Genomic DNA, 10,384 nt, shown 5'->3' with positions numbered 1-10,384 from the left:
GACACGGGGAGAACGTGCAGACTCCGCGCAGACAGTGACCCAAGCCAGGAATCGAATCTGGAGCTGTGAAACAACTGTGCTAACCACTCTGCTACCGTCTTCATGCTGAAGACCAAAACAAGAGGGTCATATTTGGAGGCAAGTAGTCCTAGAAACACTGGGATAATCGCATTTAGTTGTGATTGGTTGCTGGCCATCAGACAAACAGGGCAGGAAACTCAATGAAAGTTCCTATTCTCACGGGAACAGCTGCGCAAGCGGAATTTGGGTCGGCTGGTAGAACAGATGGGGGAGGACTTTCCGAGGTGGGATGCGCTCCCACTGTCACTGTGGGGGGTGGGTACAACCAGTGAAAATGACGGTCCTCCCAAGGTTTCTGTTTGTCTTTCAGAGCCTTCCAATTTTTGCTTCACAATTTCTTCACAGCTCCAGGGTCCCAGGTTCGATTCCGGCTTGGGTCACTGTCTGTGCGGAGTCTGCACGTTCTCCCCGTGTGTGCGTGGGTTTCCTCCGGGTGCTCCGGTTTTCTCCCACAGTCCAAAGATGTGCAGGTTAGGCACATTGGCTGTGCTAAATTGCCCTTAGTGTCCAAAATTGCCCTTAGTGTTGGGTGGGGTTACTGGGTTATGGGGATAGGGTGGAGGTGTGGGCTTGGGTAGGGTGCTCTTTCCAAGAGCCGATGCAGACTCGATGGGCCGAATGGCCTCCTTCTGCACTGTAAATTCTATAATTCTATGATGCTGCTGTTTCTTCAACCCGACTTTTAAGGTCTGGACGGCTCTCTCCACCAAACTATTCGATGCCGGGTGGTATGGTGCCATCCTTATGTGCCGAATGCCATTCGACTTCATAAATTTTGTGAAGTCCTGGCTGGTGAAAACCGATCCATTATCCAAAACTAACACCTCCGGGATACCATGAAATGAAATGAAAATCGCTTATTGTCACGAGTAGGCTTCAATGAAGTTACTGTGAAAAGCCCCTAGTCGCCACGTTCCGGCGCCTGTCCGGGGAGGCTGGTACGGGAATCGAATAAAATTGACATGTGCCTGTGGACAGAGGTCTATGAATGATTGTGCTGCCAACACACTCGTGGCATTGTTTTTCCACAGATATTTATTCTTTACAAATCAGCCACCCCCTGAGGCAGCTCCCATGCAGCTGTCCCCCTCCCCCCTGGGTAACACCATGCCGCCAGTAGCAGGGCCCAGGGTTGGATCCGGGCAAAAGCTATTGGTGGTGTTGCTTTGTCTTCTTTCAACAAACCCAGCAATGGCTTGTGGTCTGTAATTGTAGTGAATTTCCGCCCGTACAAGTACTGGTGAAATTTCTTCACCACGAAGATCACAGCCAGTCCTTCCTTTTTGATTTGGGCATACTTTCATTCTGCTGCTGACAGCATCCTGGAAGCAAACGCTGTCAGTCGTTCCTGTCTGTTTTGCCCCAACACCATATGGAGACGCGTTGCACGTGAGCACCAACTCTTTCGTGGGGTCGTAGTGCGCCAAGACATTCTCTGAGGAAAGTTGTTCTTTTATCTTCTTGAAAGCCCAGTCTTGGCAACAGACTACTCTCAGGCTTGCCCCTTTTTTAGTAATTGGTGTAGAATTTTTGGGACTCTTCATCCAGCTTCAGCTGTAGATATGCATGGCTCATATCCAACTTTGAGAATAGGAGTCCTCCAGCCAGCTTTGTATACAAATCCTCAATCCGGGGAATTGGGTATTTGGAGTCTCGCCTGTGGTCAAAGATGATGCAAAGATATCTGTTAAGGCTCCAGCTATTTCCTCTCTTGACTTCCACAGTAACCTGAGATAAGCTCCATCCGGTCCAGGGGGCTTGTCTACTTTAAGGCATTTTAAGATATCCAACATTTGCTCACACATGTCCCAGAGTATTCACAAACCCATCCCTTACTTCAACATCTGTCATGTCCCTCCCCTTGGTGAATACCGATGCAAAGTAACCCATTAAGGATCTCATCTACTTCCTCTGATGCTAGGTATAACTTCCCTCCTTTCCCTTGAGTGGGTCTACACTCATACTCATTCCCTAGCTCCCCTCTTGCCCCTTATTTATGTATAAAAGCCCTGGGGAATTTTCCTTGACCCTGCTTGCCAATAACATTTAATGGTCCCTTTTAGTCCTCCTAACTCCCCATTTGAGTCTGTTCCTACATTCCCGATATTCTTCAAAAGCTTTGTCTGTTTTTAGTTGCCTAGACCTTATGTATGCTTCCTTTTTCTTTTGATTAGTCTCACAATTTCCCGTCATCCATGGTTCCCTCATCCTGCCATTTCTGTCCCCCATTTTCACAGGGACATGCCTGTCCTGCACTCTAATCAACTAGTTCTTAAAAGACTCCCACATATCAAATGTGGATTTACCCTCAGGCAGCCGCTCCCAATCCACATTCTCCAGCTCTTGCTGAATTCTGTTATAATTGGCTTTCCCCCAATTTAGTACCCTCAATCAAGGACAAATCAATAAAGGGCAGCACGGTAGCACAAGTGATTAGCACTGTGGCTTCACAGTGCCAGGGTCCCAGGTTCAATTTCCTGCTGGGTCACTGTCTGTGCGGAGTTTGCACGTTCTCCCCGTGTCTGCATGGGTTTCCTCTGGGTGCTCCGGTTTCCTCCCACAGCCCAAAGATGTGCAGGTTAGGTAGATTGGCCATGATAAATTGCCCTTAGTGACAAAAAAGGTTAGGAGGGGTTAGTGGGTTACCAGGATAGGGTGGGTGAGGGCTTAAGTGGGTCGGTGCAGACTCAATGGGCCGAATGGCCTCCTTCTGCACTGTATGTTCTATGACCACTCTTGTCCTTATCCATGACTATTTGAAAACTTACGGAATTATGATTATTATTCCCAAAATGTTCCCCTCTAAAAATGTGGTCACCTGTCTGGGCTCATACCCCAATATCAGGTCCAGTAAGGCCCCCTTCCTGGTTGGACTATCAACATATGTTTCAAAAAATCCTCCTGGACATACCTAACAAATTGTTCTCCATCCAAACCCTTGGCACTAAGGGAGTTCCATTCAATGTGGGGGAAATTAAATTCACCCTGCTATTTTCACATCTTTCCAGAATCTGACTACATATCTGTTCCTCTATATCCCACTGGCTGTTGGGAGGCCTATAGTACAACCCCAGCATTGTGATTGCACCCTTCCTATTTGTGAGCTCGACACATAATGCCTTGTAATACATATAGATGTCCTGGAAGAAAATGTAGCGGGTCTGATTAGCAAGTTTGCGGATGATACTAAGGTTGCAGGAGTTACGGATAGTGATGAAGATTGTCAGAGAATACACCAGGATATAGATAGGCTGCAAAATTGGGCGGAGAAATTGCAGATGGAATTTAACCCTGCCGAATGTGAAGTGATGCATTTTGGTCGATCCAATTCAGGTGGGAACTATAAAATAAATGGCAGAACCATCAGGAGCATAGACACACAGAGATCTGGGCGTGCAGGTCCACACATCCTTAAAGGTGGCAGCACAGGTGGAAATGGTGGGGTTTTTCGCAACTTCATTGGCGCCTACTTTTGGCGATCAGCGATTATTATTATATGGCATGCTTGCCTTCATAGGATGGGATATAGAGTATAAAAGCTCGAAAAGTATATTACAGTTATATAGAACGTTGGTTAGGCTACATTTGGAATACTGTGTCCAATTCTGGTCACCACACTACCAGAAGGGCATGGAGGCTTTGGAGAGAGTACAGAAAATGTTTACCAGGATGTTGCCTGGTATGGAGGGTATTAGCTATGAGCAGAGATTGAATAAACTGGGATTGTTCTCCCTAGAGACAGAAGCTGAGGGGTGACCGATAGAAGTTTATAAAATTATTAGGGGTATAGATAGGGTGAACAGTTGGAGGCTTTTTCCCAGGACGGAAATGACAATTACAAGGGGGCACCAGTTCAAGGTAAGGGGGGATATGTTCGGAGAAGATGTGGGGGGGGGGGTCCTTTTATACAGAGGGTGGTGGTGGCCTGGAATGCACTGTCAAATGAGATGGTTGAGGCAGATATATAAACAACCTTTAAGTCTTATCTGGATTTGCACGTGAACAGATGGGGTATAGAAGGATGCACGTGGTTGGTCTAGATAGGACACATGATCGGCGCGGGATTGGAGGGCCGAAGGGCCTGTTGCTGTGCTGTATTGTTCTTGGTTCTCCCTGCATGATTTTTCCAAGACATCCTCCCTCATCACAGCTGTGATATGTTCCCTAACTGGTAATGCAACATTCTATGGGAAGCAAGAAATGAAATTGCAGAGCCATTGGCAATGATCTTTTCGTCCTCACTGACAACAAGGGGTGGTACCAGGGGATTGGAGGGTGGCGAATGTCGTGCCCCTGTTCAAAAAAGGGAATAGGGATAACCCTGGGAATTACAGACCAGTTAGTCTTACTTCGGCGGTAAGCAAAGTAATGGAAAGGGTGTAGTGAGGGATAGGATTTCTGAGCATCTGGAAAGACACTGCTTGATTAGGGATAGTCAGCACGGATTTGTGAGGGTTAGGTCTTGCCTTACAAGTCTTATTGACTTCTTTGAGGAGGTGACCAAGCATGTGGATGAAGGTAAAGCAGTGGATGTTGTGTACATGGATTTTAGTAAGGCATTTGATAAGGTTCCCCATGGTAGGCTTATGCAGAAAGTAAGGAGGCATGGGATAGTGGGAAATTTGGCCAGTTGGATATCGAACTGGCTAACCGATAGAAGTCAGAGTGTGGTGGTAGATGGCAAATATTCAGCCTGGAGCCCAGTTACCAGTGGCGTACCGCAGGGATCAGTTCTGGGTCCTCTGCTGTTTGTGATTTTCGTTAATGACTTGGATGAGGGAGTTGAAGGGTGGGTCAGTAAATTTGCAGATGATACGAAGATTGGTGGATTTGTGGATAGTGAGGAGGGCTGTTGTCGGCTGCAAAGAGACATGGATAGGATGCAGAGCTGGGCTGAGAAGTGGCAGATGGAGTTTAACCCTGACAAGTGTGAGGTTGTCCATTTTGGAAGGACAAATATGAATGCGGAATACAGGGTTAACGGTAGGGTTCTTGACAATGTAGAGGAGCAGAGAGATCTTGGTGTCTATGTTCATAGATCTTTGAAAGTTACCACTCGAGTGGATAGAGCTGTGAAAAAGGCATATGGTGTGTTAGCGTTCATTAGCAGAGGGATTGAATTTAAGAGCCGTGAGGTGATGATGCAGCTGTACAAAACCTTGTCCAAAATGGACAACCTCACACTTGTCAGGGTTAAAATCCATCTGCCACTCCTTACCAAACCTTGGTAAGGCCACATTTGGAATACTGTGTGCAGTTCTGGTCACCTCATTTTAGGAAGGATGTGGAAGCTTTGGAAAAGGTGCAAAGGAGATTTACCAGGATGCTGCCTGGAATGGAGAGTAGGTCTTACGAGGAAAGGTTGAGGGTGTTAGGCCTTTTCTCATTAGAACGGGGAAGGATGAGGGGCGACTTGATAGAGCTTTAAATCAGGGGAATAGATAGAGTAGACAGTCAGAGACTTTTTCCCTGGGTGGAACAAACCATTACAAGGGGACATAAATTTAAGGTAAATGGTGGAAGATATAGGGGGGATGTCAGAGGTAGGTTCTTTCCCCAGAGAGTAGTGGGGGCATGGAAAGCACTGCCTGTGGAAGTAGTTGAGTAGGAAACGTTAGGGACCTTCAAGCGGCTATTGGATAGGTACATGGATTAAGGTAGAATAATGGAGTGTAGATTAATTTATTCTTAAGGGCAGCACGGTAGCATTGTGGATAGCACAATTGCTTCACAGCTCCAGGGTCCCAGGTTCGATTTCGGCTTGGGTCACTGTCTGTGTGGAGTCTGCACATCCTCCCCGTGTGTGCGTGGGTTTCCTCCGGGTGCTCCAGTTTCCTCCCACAGTCCAAAGATGTGCAGGTTGGGTGGATTGGCCATGATAAATTACCCTTAGTGTCCAAAATTCTATGATCTATGATTAACCTAGGACAAAAGTTCAGCACATCGTGGGCCGAAGGGCCTGTTCTGTGCTGTATTTCTCTATATATTCCACCTTTTCTGCTACCCCCTCTGTCTCGTCTAAAATATCGATATCCTGGAAAGTTAAGCTGCCAGTCCTGTCTCTCTTTTAACCATGTCTCCGTAATAGCAACAATATCATAATTTCCTCACATGAATCCAGGCTTTAAGTTCATCTGTCTTGTTATACTTCTTGTGTTGAAGCAAACGCTCTCCAGATCTGTTGAGTTCAGCGACTTCCCCCTGCCTGCACTCCCTCTTTTCTATATTTGTCTTAATCTCAAGCTCTTTCCCCAGTCTCTACGCTTGCTGTAGGAACTGCAGTTTGAACCCATTTCCTAGGAGCCCATTTCCCCGGAAAGCAACAAGTGCCAGAATAAACTAATGCGGCTTGGTGGCACAATGGTTAGCACTGCTGCCTCACACCGCCAGGATGTTTGAGTCCAGCCTTGGGTGACTATCTGCGGGGAGTTTGCACTTTTTCCCAGTGCCTGCATTGAGTTTCCTCCGGGTGTTCCGGTTCCTCCCACAGTCCAAACATGTGCGGGTTAGGTGGATTGGCCATGCTAAATTATCACTTAGTGTCCAAAGGTTAGGTGGGGTTACGGGATTACAGGGAGAGGGAGGGCCTAGGTAGGGTGCTGTTTCAGAGGGTCAGTGCAGACTCAATGGGCTGAATGGCCTCCTTCCGCATTGTAGGGGTTCTATGAACTGAGTGGCTTGCTAGGCAACCAATGTGGATCTGGAGGCCAGACCAGGTAAGGGGGGGTGCAGGTTTCCTTCCTTTCATGGTATTAGTAAACCAGAAGGTTTTTTATAATAATAATTTCATGGTTCAGCTGCCGTGGTGAGATTTGAACCCATGTCCCCAGAGTCTGGGCTCCTGCATTACTAATGCAGTGATATTACCACTGCACCACTCGCCTGTGTTGTATGTGAGCCAAGCCTGACCGTGTCTTAGCCAGTGTGGATATTTTTGCATCAAGGGTCAACAGAAGCAATCAGAAAAAGGATAGCAGAATAATCTCCCCACACCACCACTCTCCCATGCAGCGCTGAAGGACGTACACGTAAATCATAGCACATCTGATCCCACCTCACTGAGATCATCTAATAGCACAGACTGGGGGTTGAACCATCCTAGTCTAGATGTTGCTTTGCTGGAGTTACTAGAATATGAGGTGGGAAGCTTTACCAGACAGTACAGTAATGATGGGCCGAATGGAATATGCTGAGTCACTCCTGGGTTGAGACTTGTGAACTGTCCCAGTAAGGAATCTGAAACAGAATCTTTAATTCACCGGGAGGTGTCACTGTGAGGTGGGGGGGAAGTCATCGCGATTGTGATTTTCGGTCTTCACAGTGCCAGGACAGAGATTATTTCAGGGAGTAAGATGCCTGAAATCTATCCCAATAAAACAGCACAAATGTCACTTTGTTTGTTTGAAGAATGATCCCTTCCTGTGTGAGCCAGAACAACTGGCAGCCAGCGGGAGAGCTCCATGGATTGTAGTTTCTGCTAGATCCTCATCAAACATCTGCAGGCTGGATGGATGTCAGTTGGGCGTGTGCTATTGATACTGCGCCAAGTCAAAACTGAATTTACTTGCAACATTGCCCTTGGTAAAAATAACAAATACTTTGAGATTGGGCGGGACCAGGCGTGGGAAGAGATTTTTGGCTGGATTACTCTGTGCCTTTTTATCGTACTCATGCAGTTGTCGTGTTTGGGACACAATTAACTTTCTTGGCTCAGGAGTGACAGCAACCACAAAATAAGCCAAAGTATATACACAAGTACTGGCACACAGACCTAACAATCCGAAGGAACATATTCTATTGCTGTGTTGTTGAAAAAAGTACTTTTTTTTATTGGATTTGTCACAATGGTACACAGTGCTCTGAACATCAATGATGAAGAAACAAAATATAATTTATATTAAATCCAATGCTAGTATCTACAATGCATGTAGAGCTGCAAATTGTCATACCCAAGAGTACACACATGCTATTTGTCACCCACCTTTGTTCTCCATTTTAGGTCCACGCGGTTTCCTTGAACAGTTAGCTGCTTGCATAAAGTAATAGGGCCTTCACAATCATCACAATCGATAGCAGGCAGTTCACAGGCTTGTGGCACAGGTAACCAGAATTGTCAAACTGAGGGCTGCCCTGTTGAAGCGTTTACACCTATTAGGTGTAGTATTCGATTTATTAGGGGCTTTTATTTCTCTCGAGAAAAGCCTTTTCTTTCGACGTGCAGTGCAGCAGCACATGGTAGGATAACGCTCTGTCACAGAGTGGTGTCGATACCATCTAACCACCTTCTGCGACCTCACCCCTGCCACCAACCCACACTCCCCTCAGCTTTGGGAGATGAGACAGTGAGCCAGAGCTTTGAAAGGGGTGACCAAAAGCTTGGCAAAGGATGGATTCTGAAAAGGTTTCTTTCTTAAGGCGATTGGGACGGGGAACGTGAGGTTAGGGAGGGTTTTCCAGAGTGGCTGAGGCTTGTCTACCAATAGTGAAGCGAGGGGTTGGGGGGGTGCGGGGGGTGGGGGGTGGGGGGGGGGGGGGGGGGTGTTGTTGTGAAGCAGGACGGGGAATGCAGAATAAGTAGGATTGAGAACAGCAAAATACAGATTTTGGCAGAACTGATTTGAAAATATATCTATGCATTTGTACTGTCTGTGCGAATGGCAGTCACAATTTAAATTGATACACATTAAATGCAATGATTTTGTTATGTACACTTACACCATCATTTCATAGGTCCTATAGAGTAAGTTGTGTTGGACAGGTTGACTGGCGTGAGCTTCACATCATCTACAGGAATATAGTTGCAGGTAGCAATGAAGTCTCAATTATAGTCTCAGTGTATCAATATAAAGGCAAATCATAAAACAGGTAATGCACAAGGTAGCAAATGATCCCCTAAACTGAAAACATCATGAAATTTTAATAATTAGTTGACATTTGTTGAAGTTTTTTAACATCATGTGAAACCACCAATTGAATTAGTGGTCATTATTACTCCATATTTGTCACTTTTCTCCTGATTATTCCAGTACAAAATCGGTTTATGTCACATATTCTGCAGTATAAGCCTGATTCTACCAACTTCATTAAAAAAAGTTTCAATTAATATTGCCTTACATTTCAACATCAACTTTCTTTTTTTCCCCATTATCTTTCATTTCTGCTATCTTCTTCTGCTTTCGGGTTCCTTCAGTTCCTGCCATTGTCATTCTCTGTTTAATTCCTCAATGTTGTGATTATAAAAAGTTACATTAAGAACATACACATGTTTATCACATTGTGAAATTTACTCTGATCTGGAAAATCCTTTGGATTGAAACGATCAGCATGAAAAACCTTTAATCGTTTTCAGTGGTTTTTTTTGTTCTTTCTACATGTCCTCTCGCTGCCATACAACCGCTTTTGGTGACCAACTGAGCCAGACAGATCAAAGACGACTCTGGGCATGATCTAAACTGAGTTAAATGGTCATTTTTTTAAACTTAAAAGCGAAGGGGCTAGTTTAGCACAGGGCTAAAGTGCTGGCTTTGAAAGCAAACTAAAGCAGGCCAACAGCACGGTTCAATTCCCATAACAGCCCCCCCCAAACAGGTGCCGGAATGTGGCAACTAGGGGCTTTTCACAGTAACTTCATTTGAAGCCTACTTGTGACAATAAGTGATTTTAATTTCATTTTCATTTTTTTCATTTCATTTGGAATAGGTGCTGAAATTGGAGCAAGTGCATCAAACTGGCTCGTGGTGAGCCTGCATTATCGCTGCATAAATAGTGGAAATTGGAAATTCTCTTCCCTAAAAAAGTGTTGAGGTGGTTGGGTGGGTGTGGTCAAATTAAAATTTCAAATCTGAGAATGATAGTACTTTGTTAGGTATGGAATTAAGGCGGATAGATGGAGATAAGATAACGTCAGAACAGGCTCGAGGGACTACGTCTGGTTCTTTGTTCCTGGACCCATTAATCTCAGCGTTGCCATAGCATTGAATAAACGTTATCCTCTTTCTATCTCTCCCTTCGCTAGATTCCCGGGGCTCCCTGTACAGTCTTCCATTTGATTTACAAGGCAGTTCACCTGTTCCCAGGCTTCTCTTAAAACTACCTACAGGATGAACTGGGAAGGATTCTACCTTCTTGGCACAGTGGTTAGCACTGCTGCCTCGCAGCGCCAGGGACCCGGGTTCGAATCCAGCCTCGGGAGACTGTGTGTGGAGTTTGCATGTTCTCCCCGTGTCTGCGTGGGTTTCCTCCGGGTGCTCCGGTTTCCTCCCACAGTCCAAAGATGTGCAGGTTAGGTGGATTAGCCACGCTA

This window comes from Scyliorhinus canicula, chromosome 5, assembly GCF_902713615.1.
Source record: "Scyliorhinus canicula chromosome 5, sScyCan1.1, whole genome shotgun sequence".
In the NCBI taxonomy this organism is placed as follows: Eukaryota; Metazoa; Chordata; class Chondrichthyes; order Carcharhiniformes; family Scyliorhinidae; genus Scyliorhinus; species Scyliorhinus canicula.
Note: the sequence above shows the minus strand (reverse complement) of the source record.